The 19,436-nt window shown below is 48.6% G+C and overlaps 1 protein-coding gene across 3 annotated transcripts in view; it reads right to left on the bottom strand.

Annotated features, from left to right (window-relative positions):
- The window catches only part of DAG1 (dystroglycan 1), a 49,540-nt gene that overhangs the window by 29,042 nt on the left and 1,062 nt on the right, over window positions 1–19,436 (bottom strand). Inside the window, exon 1 of one of the 3 annotated variants that reach the window (XM_053953871.1) lies at window positions 325–340. The exons of the other annotated variants lie outside the window; for them this stretch is intronic. The gene's annotated coding sequence lies outside the window, so the exon portion shown is untranslated. Of the gene's footprint in view, window positions 1–324; window positions 341–19,436 lie in introns of those variants that run through there. 3 annotated transcript variants of the gene reach the window in all.

The following is a 19,436-nucleotide window of genomic DNA, read 5'->3' as shown; positions in this document are numbered from 1 at the left end:
CTCTTTGACCAGGACCACTGTCCACACCGCAGCATCACCAGAGTCAACTGTTCAGAGCAAACAAATCCAGATTACAGATCTGAGACACCTTCCACACACAATCAAAAACCACTTTCAAAGGTAATGATGATGCCTCCTACTGCAGGCAGCAGCAGCAGCCAGACTGCCTCTCACTTATTCCTCCTCAAGACCTTATGTCAGCCAAGAGCTTTGCTCACTGAGCCTAAACCCTCCCCCCCCCCCAGAGTATGATGCTGCTCTAGGTAATAAAGGCAACATCTAAAATCTCAAGGCTGCAAATAATGAGTTAAAAAGTCAGAATACCTGAGAATTAAGGTTGTCCATGAGCTGGTCCCAGCAAGTACCACAGTTTACTGCTTTTCTCCACCTCTACTCCAGCTTCTGCCTTTGAGACAGGCGAGCACATCACCCACCCATGACTGTCAGCAAGCAGCCCAGGAGAGACTGGATCCTGCTCCCAGCACTGGGATAGTGGCAGAGGCAGCACCTCCCTCCCTCTCTGATTCAGTCCCTCTGGCCCCGGGCTGGAGGAGGTCCTGGATGGACAGGATCTATGAAAACCAGTGTACAAACACTGGTGAACCTGGAGCCTTGCAGACGCCTGTAACCCGATAAGATCCATAAGATACAGGGCATTTTGCTGGGAGGGGAGATGGCACATGCATTACAACTAGAGCCTGGGGCTGCCAACCTTCCATGCAGCCTTTGAGCCACCCAAGCACCTCTCAATGCAAGCAGTTAGGGGCTGTTTGGTTTTTAAATACCGACAAAATAAAACTTAAAAAAAAAAATCTTTTAACTCTTGGAAATGGCCAACTGCTTCTGCTGAAAAGCTGAAGCAAAGCCTGAGGCAGGGACACAGCATGGAAATTCGGCATGGGAAATTCCAGTGGAGCAGTTAAGTCCAAGAGTTAAATTTGACTCCAAGCAGTCCGTGGCAGGTAGTGTGACCGGTGTCACCCAGACACCGCTGCTCCACGCTGCCCTGCGGAGGCAAAACCGCCCCAGCAGCTAAAGCAGGTCACCCCACACCCAGAGCGTGAGCCTGGATCCACTCCAAATGGGAGCCGCTTTGGGAAAATCCTGCACGAGGGAGCTCTGGCCAAATGGCTGCAAGTGGGAGGCAGCTCCTCGGGAATGTGCTGTGGGGCTCGTGGCATCTGGCCGTGCTGCTCGCTGGTCACTGCTCGGTGCCTCCCCTGGAAGGAACATTGCTCTCCAGCTGACCCACTTCCCGCAGGGAGCTGGGCAGGGCAGCGGGAGAGGCCGGCTGCCAGACCACAGCCAGGGCAAGGTGCTCCAGGCAGGATGCGGTCAGGTGGCACTGGGAATGGCACTGTGACCCAAATTGCTGCTTCAGCTGCTGCTCAGCTGCTCTAAAACCTGAAGGCAGCACCTCCCAACACAAGCCCCCGTTAGCCAAGGTGGTGCCCTGGGAACAGAATTTGAAAAAAGCATTTTGCTGCTGGAAAAAGGGATGTTTCTGAGATCTTTATTCGGTGTCGCAGCCCTGCCTACTCCCTTATTCTCCCTATGCTTATTCCTTGGGAAAGCTATTTCTTTCTTCCACTGCTCTTTCACAAAACCAAGCAACAATCTGAAGAAAAACTGATAAGAAAGCTTGGGGCAGATGCGACTTCATTTTTCTTAAAGACAACTATCTACATCAGCAACGCCCCTACAAAGGCAAATCACTGCGAACTGGAGCTGGGTGTCCAGAGCACTGCAGACAACAGCAAGATCCACACGGGCTGAAGTAGCCAGGGAAAATACCTGCAAGCCATTGAAGGAGAGGTGTAATCACATCACCTGCAAGCCTACGGCTTATCCCGGGCTTTGCAAGGACCAGCGCACAGAAATGGAGTGCATCCAAAGTGCTGGGACAACACATGAATTCTGACACAAGCACAACAGCCAGAATGAAAGCTTGGAGGGAAAAGCATCCATAATGTCGTTTGTGATGGCAGGTTTGCTCTGCTTGTAACATACACTGCCAACACTCCCGGGAAAGCTGCTTAGAGATCAACAGATAAAGGCTTTTCGCCATTTAGCCTGTTATTTCATGTAAATCGGGTTGCCCTGCTACAAAGAGGCATTTCCATATGAAGTGAAAGGTGCTCAGAGAATCAGGAGCAGCCACACCAAACCATGGCTCAACCCCTCTGAACCTCCGAGGACCAGAGGATCCTGCTCCCCTTTTCACAGGTCCAGTTCTGCAATCCACAGTGTCAGTCTTCTCACTCAAAAATGCAAGTGATCTCAAAGCACCACCTCCTTAATATAGGGTTTTGTCCACTGAAATAACTCCAGACTCCTCTGAGATATGAAGTCATGTTTTGAAAAGCAACAGTGCAGAAAATTCATTTAACTAATCGAGTCTGTCTTCTGCTTGGGCACCACGGAAGCAAGACTTCCCAAGTCCCATCCCTGAGATGCGGCATGTTATTGATGAGGTGGGCTGCTGCAACCCCTCCAGTGTGATTTACGGGGTCTGCCCCCACCTTCCCCTTCTTCTGGCCTCCTGGAGCAGGGAGTCCTGCACCAAGCATGGCATGCTCCAGAGAACTGGGAAATCTACCCTGCTCTTAACTTGAACCTTGGTAGAGGCTGGAGGGAGTTGGAGAGGACAGGAGTAAATCAAGCTGGAGGCAAACAGTAGCTCTTTAGAGGAATAAACCACTCGTCAGCCTGTCGTGATTGATAAGTACATCTGCCAGTCCCCACCTGCTGTTCACATTCCTGGCATTTCTTTCTGCAGCATTTTTTCCCCAACTGCTGCAGAGGAGATTTAAAGGAAGGGAAACAGGCCCCAGCTTAAACAAAATGAAGAGATATCAGGCCAGTTTTCTTGCATCAATTGGGCAATCTGCTGAAGGGGTTTATTGCAGGAGCCCTCGCAGGTTCAGAAACTTGTAATGGGTGTTACGTGCTCACCTTTGCTCTTTCCTGCCATCATACCTCTATTAAATTCCTGGCAGATAAAGCAGGGGGCTCCAAAAAGGTTTCTGCAGCCTCCAATCACACAGTCAAAGTAATTTTCTGCACTGGTCAAACACTCCTTGTAGAACACAAGGGAGATAAGGGTGAAAACACACCAACTTCTCCAAAACAGAGAGGGCTCTGCTGCCTTCCCCGCAGCTGATGAGCACAGGCAGCAAGGAGAGCAGGCAGGACAGCTGTTAGGAGCAGCAGCAGATACTGCTGGGAGGGCAGAAGCAGGAGTTTTAGTTCTGGTTTTCAGTCCTGTACATGGGCTAGGAGTTTCTCCTTTTCATCATTAGTTTTAACACGGTGAGAAGGTGATGGAAAATAAACCGGTACAATTATAGCAGAGGGTGGAACATGAGCCTGCTTGTTGTCAGAGTAGGAAAAAGCAGCTCTGAGGAGCTCTTAAGAGATTCAGTGTCTAAGTTCCCAACCTCTCTGTCAAACTAGATCGAAATTAGCTATTAGGATCAAGTTTATTAGAGCACATACCCATACTGAAATTCTATCAGGCTGGTTGCTGCAGGGAGCCAAGGCAAAGTTGCATTTCTGGAGCTCGGGTGCCACAGCACCCATCTAAAGTGATTTCCTTTCACCTAAAGATGAACTCAACATAACTGCAAACAAATCTATGAGGTTTTACTTATTTGCAGTCTTTGGGGAAGGAGGGAGGAGGCAGCAGGAAACAATCACAGCTTTCCCCACGCCTGGAAGAGGAGCAAAATGTGAACAAAGTTTTTATTTCAGCCCGGGGTGGATATTTCCATGGCAGGCAGCACCACTCCTTAGGGCAGAGAGCACAGCAGAGTCTTTATAAATCAGGGAGAGTGCGATACAAAATGTGACTGACCCTGGACGCTCCTGGGGAACAGCCCAGTCCCGAGAGCTGTGGCTTGGAAAGGACACCCCAAACCCTGGGAGCAGCAGCCACTCCTCTGCAGACCGTTTTTGAGTGTATTTCCTAACGCTGCCACACTCACTCACATGAAGGAGCCCGAAGTTAGCGGTGGTGAGGAGAAGGGGAGGGCAAGCCAGGGGTGAGCAGTGTTTGATTAGCCAGCTAATGCGTGCAGCTGTCCTCCGGTTTTACGGCCCTTGGAGGAAATTTAAACAGGAACTTTCTATAAATTAACTGCCCATAAAATGAGCATGTTTTCTCAGTGCACCAGAAGGTCGGGAAAGGTCTGCTCAGCCCCCAGTTCCCAGGACATGGCCAACAGCCTCCACAGTTGCTGTTTCTCCTTCTGAAGCACGAGAATGTGAACCCGCCCGTGCAGCAGTGAGCTGGCAAAAGCACACCAGCAGAGCAATCAGAGTCATTCTCCATTCACAGCAAACTAATAATTTATCTTTCCCCTAAAATCCCCAATGCAATCCAGATGTCTAAGTAGTCTTTGTCCCAAAAAACAACGTATACCACGGCCTCAGAGAGACGGCTCCGGCTCCGCTCGCCAAAGTCCTCGCAAGGCTGTTTGTTCTGCAGGAGCAACACACATCGATTTCAACTCCTGCCAGGTCTCGATAAGGTGGTTATATACACTCTATCCCAACCCTTCTGGTTTCCTCCTCATCCAGAGGATTATTCAAGAGTTGCCCTTAGGGATATTCTGTTGAGAACATGCACCTGACATGTTCCCAGTTTTGAGGAAATCAGGAGGATGGAAAAAGCCAGGGTGAAGCCAGTGCAGCAAACACGGGAAATAAAAGAAATAAAGCAATTTGCTCAAGGGTGCATGAGGAGGACAAGTGTGTGTGGTCACCCTGAGCCACGGGAGGAGAGGCCGTGTCACTGAGGACCCTGGGAAGGGCTGTTTCAGCAGGGGACAGGCTGGATCATTCCAGGAAAGGAAGAATGAGGCATTTGGCAGAAGGGCCAAATTCCTCTGGCAACAAAGGTTAAGCGCACAGCTGCACCTGTCCTGGGGAAAGGGACCCATGCCAGATGGGGAAGGAGATCACAGCCCCCCCAGCATCCTGCTCTGGGACTGTTGGGAAAGGGCAGCAAATTTCCCATGGTGGGGGGCTCAGCACAGAGCCCTTGTCACACTGGCTCTCCCAATCTGCTGGCAGCAGCCGTGGGCTGCAGCACGCCAGGGAAAAGCTGTCCAAAACACCTATGGAAACGTTTGGAAGAGCTGAAAATAGAGTTTGGAAAACAAACGCTGACCAGCCACACAACTCTTCCAGGAATATATTAAGTGTTAGTGTAGTTGCATTCCAGTCCCTGAGAATATTTTCTATAAATAAATATTTTAAATCACTTTGTTTCAAAATGTATTATGTTATTGAAGTGCAGTGCAATGCTTCACATTTTAGATCCGCTGGCTGCCAGGCAAAATTGCTGCTGGTTTTTAAAACTCTGCTGCGCTGCCTAGGGTATCACTTTTAGTTTTTTTGCAGGTACTTTTCTATAAACACATTTCTTCTGCATTATAACATCAGGTCTCTACCAATACACCAAATCCTGTTTTAATTGTGGATTAAAACATCTTTATTCACAAACTAACAACAGCAGGTTTATTTTCAAATCTATCTTCCCCCCCCCCTTTTTTTTACAGTACAAAAAGCAAAAGAAAATACACCAGTAACTCTGTATGCAAAGTAACTCTCTCAAGAACTAGGTATTTTTGTCATTGACAAAGCCACAGTACGTTCCACTGGCAGCAATTTCTGGGAGCTCCATTTGAGCAGTGAGCAGGGCTGCCAGAACACAAGTACTGCACGTAACAAGCCAACTACACTGCAGACATGCCAAAGCTCCCCCAAGGCCCTGCTCCTCTACAGACGCAGCAAAGCAGCATGAACAGGGAAAATGGATCGCCCTGTGTCCTAACCTGGGTATCCTGTGTGCACACAGAGCTCAATCCATGCCCTTCAACCCAAACACACTGCATCCACAGGGACATTGAACCCTCGTGCAGAAGGGAAAGCCCAGACACAGCAGTTGTGCTTTGGGAAGGTCCAAAGCACAGCATGGCTAAGGGCAGATCCTGCTCCCCAGCACCCATCCCATTATGGATACAGGTCCTTGAGCACCAGATACCAACAAAACACAGCTTAACCTTCAGAGCACAGACTTCCACTGGCGCTGTACAGTACACAAATATTAATATTGACAAATAAATTCAGGCCTGCTTAATCCAAAACACACAGTGCTGTCGCCAAGCTTGTGTTTTGTTTGGAGAACAGACCAGACACTCCGAGCCTGGCTGCCTTACCTAGTTTTGAAAGCCAGACTTAAATCAACCCAACAGATAACAACCAAGCTGAAAGCCCAATCCTCACCACAAACCCCTCCTGCTCATCAAGCTCTTGAAACTGAGAGGGGGAAAACACCCGCAGGGCACTGCAGTTATCTCCATCAGTGCTGTGGGGAGCTGGGGAGAACACATGCCTGCCAGGCCAGGTACCTGGGGCAGGTAAGTGCCTGCCAGTGCTCCTCACCACTATCAGCCAAATCAGCTTAGAGGAGCTCTGTGACTGCTCAGCAGAATAGGGCTACATCACCCCTCTATCTCCTTTTCCATCCTTTCAGCTTAGGCTGTAAATTCTTCAGGGACAGCTGTAAGCAGGAGGTCCTGATGGAGCACTGCTGGCCATGGCTAGCTGGGACCTCTGCAGGGAGCTATGGCAGCGGTTCCAACAGCCCCTGGGTAAGGATGCAGGGTAAGCCTAAAAACTGTGAAAAATGTTAATTTCCTGCACTGGTATGCAGACTGCACCTAAGAAACTGCTTAATTGGACACGGGAAGAGGAATCAAGGCTGAAGTACAGTGATTTGCATTAGGGATTTTTTGTCTTTGGTGTAGGGTAGCCAACACACACCATGTAACTGTAGGGGAGCTTTGGGGTGTGGAGACTTGTGAGGCCACTGAGGTGACATCGAGTCAGATAAAGCTGAGAAACTTCCTATGTAGCACAAACACCAGCTTTGTGTATGGATGAAGCAGAGTTTAAAGTGATGAGTAGAAAGTAATACAGGGCTGTTACTTGGGAATCTGGACAGAGAAAGGGAGGGACATGGGCAAGGAAGAGATGGGTTCTGAAATAGGAAAATACTGAGAACAAGGTGCAAGATAGAGAACAAAGGGTCAACATTCCTGCCGTAGGAGCAGGGGCACCTACAGACAGCCACGACCCCAAAGAACAGACTGAACCCCCCAGGATGCCAGGGAATGCCCCAGACAACCTGCTGGACTCTCCATCTGGTCTGTGGCCAAAAGACTTGTGGGAGGGCAAAGTGGGGTGGACTTGCACACTAACACAGAGTGCCATGGGAGGGAAGGGTGGAAGATCTGCCATTTGTCAGATTTAGCAGTAATAATTATGAGCTTTAGAATACTAAGTGTGTAAAATGCTCTAACTGGAAATTAGTACCAGTGCTGTTTATTACTGAATCTCATAATAAACACTGCAGCCCTGCAGCCTCTTGGGTCAGCTGCTTGCACCCCAAAGGGGCTGGAACAGCCCAGGGCTCAGCAGGATCCCCCAGCCCAGAGGTGGGGGCTGGCTGCTGACCAGGCACCTCAGTGGTGAGGTTAAGCCTGCGTGGGCAGAGAATCTGGGCTGCTTGTGTTACACATTTGCACAACACAGACCCATCACTGAACACCATGCACACCACCACCATGGAGTGAACACACCACTGGCCACACTTTTAATTACTTCTAATAATAAACTGGGATAAAGAGCTTAAAAGTTGGAAGTGCCTGTGCAAAGCACACCTGCAATTAAAGGGGCACTCCTCAACCACACCACACCAGCAGGAGCAGAGAGCTGGCCATGCAGGGACAGGGATGGGGCCCTCCATGCATCCTCCCACTCTTTGAGCAGGACTGACCTAAATCCTTCCCTTTTCAGACTCCAGTGGCAGGAGGAAAACGAGCCAGTCTCATTAATTTCACCTCCCACTGCCTGGTGAACTTATCTGAAAAAAAAAAAAAAAAAAAAAAAAAAAATTCAAAGCTATGCTGGCAACTTGGCAACTCAAACCTTCTGTGGAGCAGGAGGCACAAATGACCTGCTGCAGCATTGTTCACCTCATGGCCAAGCTCTGCTCTGGCCTCAGAGCTCCTCAAGTTATTCAGCTGTGGACTTTTTACAGGTGCAGTTAGGACACCCAGCAAGGGAACTGCTCCTCTGCAGGGCAGTTGATGCAACAGAAGGGCACGTAGTCCATGGACAGCTGGTGGCTCAGAAAAGACTTTTCTGGTATGCAGGAGACCCCAAGACTGCCACACTGCACAACACAGGCAACTCCTCCCTGCAGCTTCCTCAGAGCCTCACTGGAGCCAAGTACACCGGGGCACCCTATTTTCCTGTGATTTCCAGAGTTCAAGTTGATTTTTTTAATCTGACAGTAACAGTAGAAGACTATAAAAAACCCCACAGTGGCCTGAGCAGCTCCGGAGTCTAAAATAAACATGCCAAGCCCTATTTGTGATGGAGTAAAAATAGCTTGTTTCTCATACCTTCCCAGGACCTCTGCTTCGTACACAAAAGCTTCACAGGTTAACTACAAAAATATCAGATGTGCAAGGAATGGCTTGATTTGAGCTTTGCACTGTTTGAGGAGTTCAGAAAACCACCCTGTCCCCGCAGCAAAGGGATGAACCCTCAAAGCTCATCTCCCGCCCAGGGCTAAAGGCCAGGCACTGCCAATTCCCTTTAATAGAAACCACTGTCCTTCTGGAGAAAAAAAATCCAAACAAAAAAATCCACAAACGTCACTGGAATTACATCTTGTGCTCTTTCTTGGCTGGATACTTTTTAAATGACACTTATTCCAAAGAGCACTAACTATAAAATCTAGTGCAGAGTTGTGCTGCAGCCGGGACGGGCTCCCTGGGAAGCAGAGCGAGCACAATCAGTGTCTGCATCAAAAGGAGAAGACAGACTGTGGCTGGTCTGTCTCATCCTAAGAAACGCCACTTCATAGCGAGTTCTGCTAAATTAACTTTTTTTTCCAGGGCCTAAATGTATCTCACCTGGCACCTGTGATGCTCCTGAAGAGAACAGAAAAACAGACCTGGGAGGGAAGCTCAGCAGGAAAGCCATGACAACGAGGAGTTTAATCATTACATCATTTCTAGTGACAGCTCTGCCGGACCCACAAGTGAGCACCAACCTATTTATGACTTGCTTAAAAAAAGGGCCAGAATTTGCAATGCATCTGAGACTTGCTGGTATTTATACAGGCACTAAAAGGCACCCAGGGAAAGGCCAGGCATGCACGTCCCCAGCCCTGAGGGCCAGGCTTGCAGGAGCCACCAGCTCCAGGAGCCTTCTGAGAAGCAGCCGGCACATCTCCCTACAAGGCAGTCCTGGCAGTGGCACATGCAGCTGTCCATCTGCCTCAGCCCAGGAGCACACACCAGCCTTCAACCCAGCCCAGACAACACAAGGCAAGACACTGACTCTGGGGGACCCCCAGGGAGCATCTTCACCAGCCACACCCATCACCGACCACCCTGTTACAATTCACCTCCAGAAACCTGGGCTCAAATTAAGGAGGCATAAATTAAGCAGCAATCTAGGGCTTTGGGTGAGATGCAGGGGCATCTCCAGAGCTCTTACCACAGCCCCAGTCATTTTAAGTGAGAGGGACAAGAAAAACAAATTTTCTTGCTAAATACTCATTTAGTTTAGCAGGTCACATTGAAAAGCTCAACATTTGTACTTTGGAGTATGTTCTTAACCATGCCCATATCATATTGAAGGCCAGCATTTAGTGAGACCTGATCACAGGTCCCTGAAGTTTCCATCTCTTGATGAAAGTCACTTTTGCACCTTGTTTTGAGTCAAAGGCTTAAAGAGATGGAAAAGACATATTCTCCCCTCATTTACATATTTCCATTATTAAGCACTCTAGCAAGTAAACAAGGAAAACCAGACACCTTTCCCAGGTTTTACATGGTCTGGCTGCTTCCTCCTCTTGTTAAACACAGACTTTCATCGTTTATGGCCAGAATTGTTTCAGAGAACAAGGAGAGCAACCTGCAGCTTTCCAGCCCCCTTGTACCACCTGCCTACACATTGTCAGCAAATGGTTACCTCACCAGATGCTTCAAGGTAAAAATCACAGCTTATCTTATATGAATATTTGGTGCTAGCTGTTACATAAACACTGCTGCTTTTAGAGGAGGCTTCTCTCAAGTCCCTTGCTCTCTTCGCTTGTATTTGCTTCCCATTCTTTCAGCTTATTCTGAAAGGGCAGGACTCCTGGAAAAAATGTTCTTCATATCTGGTAGGCAGTGGTATGACAGCCCAGCCACCAAACATCTGAAACACCAATAACCTCACCCACATGTGCACCCCAGGATGTCAGCTCACACTTCCACCCTCCAATGCACTGCATCATGCTTCCTTGCTACACCAGTGAACTTTTCCTCCTATTCAGTGGCCCACAAAGATCTCAAGGGACCGTGCAACATGGGGCCTGCAAGCTGTAATGCACCCTCCCGTGTTGGCAAAGACTTGGAAAATCTGTAGACAGAGGAATGGCTGAGCTTTCTCCCTGCCCTCTTCCTCACAGGGCAGATGTGGTCCAGCCTGCCTGAAGACTCACAGCAGCATCACAGGCAGCCACACCATCATTTTAATCATTGTAACTGCCCAAGGAAGCATTTCCACCTCTCCCATCCCAGTCCTCTCTTCCCTTTGTGCCGGTACAAGAGTTACAGTGCACAGAGAAGTGGATGTGGGAAATGACACACATTTAAGGAATGAAACAAGAGACAAACAACAGACCAGTTTCCATCTGGCTCAGTTTCCAGGCTGGATGTGGGGTCTGCAGGACCACTTCTCTTTTCCTTTTCACAAGGGAAAGGCAGGACTTCTTCTGCCAGCAGCACCTGTTCAAACCAACTGAGAAGCTGAGCACACCAAGTCTGGACCCTGCAACAAACTGTGCCAGGCAAGAGCACTGCATAAAGACACCAAGGAAAACCCAGACAATTCCAAAGATAAAGACAAATTAAACTGGGTTCAGCTGGACATCTCCCATTCATTTCCCACTATTGTCCTAAGCAGCATCTAAGCAGCACACACTGAGAGCTACGGTCACCTCCCACAGCCAGCTGCATCCTGGTAGCAGGCACAGCAATTCCCTTCGAGCAGAAGGCTCCGACTGGATCTATTCCACATTAACAGTCCGCTCGAGCACTCCCGGGCAAACTGCAGCAAGCAGGCGAGTGACCTGGCGCAGGTTTCTTTTCAGCCACTAAGCCACTTTAAAAGACATCTAAAAATACATGAAATGCTTTTCTCATGTGACTTTTCTAAGGGACTGCTCTAAAGTCTGCAACCACTGCTGCAAGACCTCTTTTCCTGGACCAACAGCCTCTACACTGGTAACCTGTTGAGTCCAAGAGACCAGGTGAAGATAAAAACCTGGAGCATTATGCTTGGCAGTATCAGCTCCTGATGTAGCACCATTCTCCCCAAAGGGCTGTGCTTCCGTTCAGGATCACCATGCAGATGGGGAGCTGCAATGTTTTGCTGTGTTTCTGCTCCAGAAGGATCTTTAGCTACACCCAAAAGAGTTCAAATTTATATTCCCCACCAAGCCTGAAATAAAAAAATAACTTCTCAGCTCTGCTGACACAGGTAATTCCTCTGCACTGAGGAGAGGAGGTAAATAGGACAACAGTTTGCCTTTGAAAGTGCTTTCAAATCAGCTCAGATGGCTGCTGCCACAAAGGCCAGGCAGGAGGACACACTGGCCACTTCAGCTGATCCTCAAGCTCTTTAAGAGTAGATTTACATTATCAAGTTTCCCATCAAGACTCTTCCTCCACTCCCAGATGGGAGCAGAAAACCTCTTTTGAGATGCAGACCCGTGTGCTTACAAGCTTCTGTACATGCCAGTGCCTGCCCTGAACCAGAGTAGACACTGACACTGGGAAGTGAAAGGTGTCTGCTCCTGGATGGGCTCAGGCTGCAGAGCTGAGCTATCTGCTGCTACTGAAGCTGAGGGTGGCTCTTCCTTGCTCCAAACCAGACACCTCACTGTGTGCCCAGGCAGCTCCAAGCTTTAGCTGACCTTTTCCAGTTGGCACAGCCTATGACTGCTGGTCCCAAACAGGGCTCAGAGTCAGCTGTGCAGAATTCACTAATAATCATCGTCTTAGTCACTGCTTAAAGAAGAATCTCACCCCTAAACACTTGCCTAGGGAGTCAGCTCAGCCAGCCTGAATTCCCATATATGACCAGAAACGAGGACTTCAGCATGTGGAGCAATCTTCCCTGGGCTCCCAGCTGGAGCGACCAAGCCCAACACTACACCAGTCCAGAAGACACTCCCAGGGCAGAGCTCTGCACCCAGCCTTGCTCTCCATGATGTCCCTCATGCTAGTGGCAGACTGCTTTTCCAGCAGGATGTGAACTGATCGACTCATCACAAAACACAGGTATGTGTGGCCAAGGAGTGCCTTCAGAACTGCCCCTATATGCAGTATCTCGACTTCATCTTAACTTCAGAAAAAAAAATCAAACCCTAAATCTCACTTTTTCTCTGCCTTTCCTTGTGGTGCAGGGCAGAAACTGCCTCAAAGGACTTCCTGAAGCACCTTATCAAGGCAAAGCTTTTGAACCAGCATGTGAACAGACTGTAAGAAATCCATAGAAAGTGTGAAGAGGCTTACCTGGAGTCAGCAGGATTAAGTTTCCCATACAAAGTTATGCACCTTCAGGGGAGGCTTTAGGAGCCTGCCATTCAGAGGAGAGAAAAAGGCTGGAGGCTGCTGAGCTGGGTCACGCTGGAGCAAAGCGCACAGCACCAGGATGCAGCGCAGAGGTCTGCAGGAAACAGCTCCTTCCTGTGACGGCAGGACAGTACCACGACCCCTCTCCCCTGGGATAGCCACGGGCCAGGCACAGCCGACTGCCAGACCAGGCTGAGCTCACACAGCCACGTGCAGTCACCGAGGTGCGCGAGAGATGCACGGCCCCACCTGTCCCGGCAGGACACGGCTTCTGCAGGGAAAGCAGGAGGAGGAGGAGGAGGCCAGCAGCACTTGGACCACTCCCACTGACCCGATGACTAAAAGATTGGAGGGGCTTTGGTGGAGCAGCACCGAGCGAAGAGGAGGGTCAGCATTCCAGTTTTCAGGAATAATGGGTGTGCAGTGCAATGGTACCGGTGCTGGGACGCTGGTTTGAGGGGAGGGTGGTGACTGAACCACATCACAGGCTGGAATAGTGCTTCCAGAGTGCAGGAGCTCATCCACCTCTGACTGAGGCTTTAATAAGCAAACCTTCTCACACCCAAATTAACCATGGTAATCACAGAGTACTTCCCTCTGCCACGTTCAGCACACAGAATCGCACACAACTTTTATCCTGGCTTATCACCATTACTGCACAGGGGAGCACCACTGCCTTCTCAAAGCTTTAATTCCTCAATATACAATTTTACATCACTGCCAGCAGCAAGTGAAGCCCTTTTTCACGTTAGCTTTGACTACAAAGTTTTCATGAGGCTGTAAAGCCCTATTCCTACACTTTTCTTACAGTTTAGTGCCAAGGGTTCATGGGCTTTGCATGCAGTACTGTTAGAACATGTTGCTTTAGTTTTCTCTGGACATTTCTGAATATCTGTATTTATCTCAACGACTGTCGTTCTCAGATCAAATTTCTTACTTCCCTAGAGGCTGACCCCTGCTATTCAAACAAAATCTTACTCTAAGATGTGGTAACTCTTTCTTGAAAGAGCAACCAGCACAAGGCACACAGACAAACACAAAACACTGCTTTGTAAACACCAGTGGAAGCACAAAATTCCCCAGGTATAGGACACAAAGTTTCACATTTTGGCCACACAGCTCACCCTGGAGCAGTGAACTGATACCATGGAAACACATACAGCAGCACCATGGCACAGACCTTTACACCAGATTACATGGCAGTCTCAGTCAAATCACTCAGTATTACTGCCCTCAACACAAACGTTAATGCCCAGCCTAAAAAAACCCTGATCTGACCTGGACACTCATTAAAATAAGGCTGACTGCCTTACTCCTGGTGCTCTATCCCGTTCGGGATGGGCAGATCTGCACTGTGACCACGCTGCAGAATTTGCAGGACCTCTTACACATCCCATACAACAGCTATTCTGTGCACAAACACCACAGTGCAGAAGCTTACAATGAACTGAAACTGAGAATTAATGAAACAAATCAATTATATGAGTTGTTCGTGCCCATTAAGTTCAGCTGATGCCAGTACCTCTGCAATTATACTTTCCCACATGTCTTAAAGCTTTTGCTATGGTAGGAGAAAGGAAAGATGCCAAGGAATTTCAGAGGATAGGCAAAGGAGATTTTGAATTTTAGGAAAAATAGTGGAAGATTCTGCCTTGGAATTGGCATAGTCCCACCCTTGTCTCCAGCCAGCCTTTACCTGTATCTGAAGAGGCAGCAGTCTGATTTGTAGAGAAAAAGTCACACAGCTACACTGATTCTGTGTAGCTTCCTGGTAGGATCCTATGAAATTGAATTCAGAGATGGTTTTAGAATAACCACCTTTTATCTCCTTAATGTGGGCCCCCAGGCACTATCATAAAAATTCCACTAGAAATATTTCCTTTGGGGTGGGGAAACGCCATGCATGGTCTGTCATGCAGGAATCGGCTCCTACGGCACAGAGAGCTCACACTCCACAGAGGTCAAGACCTAAGTAGAAAGCCTAGGGGACATGAACAGGGAATCACTGCAGCCTCAAATATGCCTCTCATTCCCCACCCAGAAGCCCACAGCTGTGTAAAGCCTTCGTGCAGGAATCCCGAGTGCCACAACACGAAGGTCACACCTTACATTTCAGCAATACTCAGAGAAGACCTGATGAAACTTCTTGCTGTACAGGGAACTCCCAGCTAGATACCAATACTGAAGAGCTGCTTTAGAAAAAAGTTCACACTGGAAAAACTCACAACTATTTCCACCCTGATTAAAGTGGAATCTGTACAGTAGCCTGGACTGCTGGGTAACCGAGCACTACAGAATGGGATCTTGGTCACTCTCCACTGAAATTGAAAAGTCCCAAAGAAGCCCCACACAAGGGGCTTCCTGGAAGCTCTGGAAAGAGATGTGCTTCCCAAAGAACCTGGGAGAATCCATTTGGGGGCAAGAGGGAAGAGGCAATTAGGGCCAGCCTAGCAAGGACCAGCAGCACACCATCCCCACATTGCAATCTGAGGTTGTGACAGTGGCACAAGGCTTTCACATCACCTGTCATGATTCAACACTTCAGTGGAAAAACGCTGGTTCAAACTATCATTCAAGCTCATCCAAAAATCAATCCCTAGCCCTTGGGAATGATATAAAATGATCAGTATCTGCTACTGGAAACTCTCATCAAAATTACTGAATGCTAATCCCCACCCTTAAGGAACATACTTCACAGAATATTAAGCTTTCTGAAGTCAAAATGCACAGTCTAGTTCAAAAAAAAGAGAGAAGCCCGTGTGAATTCAGCACACACATCCAGTGCTCCTGTGACCTGTAACTACGCGAGATTAAACTGAAACCTCCCTGTAACCATTTCTCCACCCCAGAGGAGGGAGGGCAGGAATGCTGCCTGTCAGGTCCCTAACGAGGAGAATCTATCAAGGACTGCAGGAAGGGGCTTCTGAGCCAGTTTGCTGGAATGCTGGAGAAACTAGCACACAAAATATTTTAGAATCTGCCCATGGAAACCCTCTATGAATTGAGCCCTTCTCAGAAAGTACAGCAGGAAAGACACACCATACCCTTACTTGGGGTTGCAGTGACGGCAAAAGCACTGTGGTGAGACCACAAGGTGAGAAAAGAGGAGAGGAAAGAAGTCATGAGAGGAAACCTTCACTCAGATACATTTTTACAGGTCAGATGAGGCTGCGAGCCTGTTTTCTAAAGAAAAACCCTAAACAAAGCTGAACACAGTGGGGCTGGGACAAATTTTATTGCTGCTTCCAAGCCTCACCCTCTTGCATGTCAAAGTCAGACTTTGAATCCCACCAAGAATCATTCTCCAGGCCTAGAGGATACCTGCAGCAAGTGAAACGGGGGGGACAACTCAACCCTGAAAAAGTAAATATCTGTTATAGCCAAGAGCACCATTACACAGGGAGAGTTCTGCTGATGCAATGGCTTCCTGCCTCCAAGGATGGTCCAACACCCTTCCCTTGCAAAGCCTTGCATAATGAATAATGGGTCAAGCTGAAAAACCATCAACTTTATGCCAAATCAGCAGAATCCACTGGTCAATCCATTAGCTCACCACGACAACTGGCCCCTGGGAAGAGGCAAGAATGCACAGCTGAAAGCAGAGAAAGACCCTTTTAAGAGCATCAAACCATGATGGTGGCTGAGGTGACCACTTGCTCTGATCTAACCCACCACAGGGACCATGCACACCTCCTCCTCCAGGTTGGGCCTCACTTCTTTTCCCCTGCAGTGCTGGGCTGTTGACAAACTCCTCCTGGTTGGGGATTCACAAGCTCCTTCCATGGAAAATCCAGGTTACTAAACTGCAGAAAATTAACCCAGGGACAAAACAGGTCAGCTGAGCAAAATGACTGCAGGCACCACAACGATATGTCTGGGGTCTGACCTCTCTGCTCCAAAAGCAGTGAGGCTTACCCAGCTCAGCCTTCCCACACAACCCTCTGCTACCTCACCCCGGGACAAGCATGGGTTGGTGTTGAGGTTTGGCAGCCATTGTGAGCTCTCCACAGACATGGGAGAGGGCCACAGTAAGGAGATGAGGGAGCACTTGGTAGCCCTGCAGCCCCTTCTGGCTCTTGGGTCCCACCACATTGTCCAGGGACAGGACCCCAGACATGGAAGAACCCTGCAAGGCTGCACTGCTGCCATAGGCAGATTCCAGGGAATCTCCTAGGGTGCCTCAAGGCTCCGAAAAACCAGCACTGAGGTGACCTTGAGCAGGATATGGCAAAACAAGAGGCCCCTGCTGACTACTCAACTGCAATCAAAGCCATGCCACTCACCTTGCCCCATCTCCTCCTCCTCCTCACTCACCCAGAACAGCTCACAAACCAGGCACAAGAGCCAGGGAGCTTTCTGCTGGTCACCAGCTCAGGCACTGCACAGTGAAGGGCCTGCCTGACTAGGGGACTTGGATCCTTCAGACACTGCTGCATCAGCAGATCAGTTCAGATGCTCATGAAAAATCCACTGACAAAAATACTGGTAACATCATATATAACCATCTTCTTGCTAGCAAGCCAAAATTTTATCCCAGAAAAGCTGAACCAGAGACAGTTTCAGTCAACAGATAAGCACAGAGAGATACGCAGACAGAAGGCCGCACCAGACAAGGATGTGCACCTACCTAGAATGTTCACATAGGTTAATATATTAACTTTCCATCCAGCAGCACCTTAGTAGTTTGCTCAAATTCAATCTCATAAACAAACCCTAAAAGCACAGGTTCTTCGGGTTGATATTTTATTTTTCACAGCTTAAACACGGTCACAGTCTTTTGCAAATTGGGTTTAAGGTACAGAGCTCTCCAGACTGCGCAAACATTCTAAGAACAAACATTTTCAGCATACCAAGAGCTCAGATACACTAGGTCAATCCAACTGTGTTTATTTGTATTTCACCCAAATCACCGCCAAAGTAGTCGGAGCTCAAGGAGCAACAACCTCCCACTGATTCAGCAAGAGACCAGAAGTAATTGGTAGACAGTCTGCAAGCACCACAAAGAATGCCAGAGGCATTTATTTACATGACCCCTCTTTGCCTAAGAAGAATTCAGCGTTTGCATTTTCCTCACTTAAATTAATCATCACTAGACTTAACTCCTCAGTACTATTCCTCAGCTAACAGGAGTAAAGGCACAAACCACCCAAAATCATCCCTATAAAACTTTTCAGACAGCTGCTACTCACAGAACGAGGCAGACCTTTACTCCATCAGCTGGAGTTCCTCCCCAGGCTGGCACAGCACCCTTGGAGATATATCTCCAGACCAATTTCTCATTATTTCTCCAAGGAACACGGAAAAGGCAAGGAGACACCATTCCTACTGGAGAGCAATACCACTCCTGCCAGGGCAGAACCATCACACCTTCTCTGCTAGCCTGACAACACACTGCACCTCACACCTGTGCTGCAGACACTAAAGCATGAAAACTTCCCCAGGATCTAGCTGCTGTGACCACACACTTCTCTTTCCCCTCAGTGCCCAGCAGGACCACTGGTCCTTAGTACAGAGCCCCAGAGCACCTCTCAGGCCTGTCTGCTGGCATGCTCACACAGGCCAGGATGCAGCAGGGCTCCCTCCAACACTACCCCCTTGCCGTCAGAGCACGGCTCTGCCCAAGAGAGGCAGAGCCAGAATTCCTCCAGAGCAGCCGCCTGTGGAAGACAAGTCACGGCCAGAGCGTTGGGCCAGCTCTGCCCAGGAGCTTCATGGCTGAAGCTGGCAAAGGGTCCCACTCTACCTGTCACACATCCTCCTCTGCTTCACTCCACCTGTCACACATCCTCCTCTCGCTCCTCTGAGAGCGGCCGAGCTCAGCACTCCGGGCACTGGGAGACGAGGAGAACAGAGTGGGTAAGTTACCAACAAGTACCAGTGTTTCTAAAAGCAGGCAAGTGCTTGGGGTTAACAAATCCCATACATACAAAACTTACTGGTGTGCAGTGAGAGCAGAACACCTTTACTGCTATCAGCCCCATAATTCTTACCGATTCCTCAGGTCTGATGCCAACAATTAAGCAAATTTACTACTCTGTTTACACAATGCTTAAAGAAATGGGTATGTCTAAGCCAGCAGGTGCTGTCAGAAACGTCTCCCAGTTATTGGAGCATTTGTGCCAGCTCCCAAAGAAGTGAGCCTGAACTCCTGCAGCAAGGAGTCAGTGCGACCTGGAATCAGCCAGGCTTTGCTGATTACTCCTCTGAGTAAACAGTGGTATTCCCAGCACTTCAGCCTGCTCTCAAGCTCCTTCTGTTGGCATACTACCCTATATTTAGGAGAGAAGAGTGCAATGACAAGCATTGGGAAGAATGAATAAGTGGTTTAGGATACTTGGTATGGCAGCAGAGACTGTGTGAAGAAACCTAGGAATTAAAAGCTCCTGAAGTGAGGAAAGGAATCTGTAAAGCTAAAGATGGGACGAGACAGGATTCCATTTGGCAAGTTAAATAGTAAGTTTTGTTAAGAACAGTACTCACAAGGCAAGAGGCATTAGTAGTCAACCACGTAACAGAAATGGGTGGTAGAAAGAAGCTCCTGCCTTGAAGGACTAAGAGAAAACAGGCAAATTCTTGGGTTTTTAAACACAAACAGAAGATTTTAATCTCATTTTGGACAGATGAATGCCAGTGGTGTTTTCCCAAGCCTAGGAGCCCAAAGCTCCAGGACCAAGAGAGATATACCTCAGGGAGTGACAGCGATCCCTTACAGCCAGGTCCCACATC

This window comes from Vidua chalybeata, chromosome 12 (genome assembly GCF_026979565.1).
Source record: "Vidua chalybeata isolate OUT-0048 chromosome 12, bVidCha1 merged haplotype, whole genome shotgun sequence".
NCBI classification, from domain to species: Eukaryota; Metazoa; Chordata; class Aves; order Passeriformes; family Viduidae; genus Vidua; species Vidua chalybeata.
Note: the sequence above shows the minus strand (reverse complement) of the source record. Positions and strands in the feature narration are given on the sequence as shown.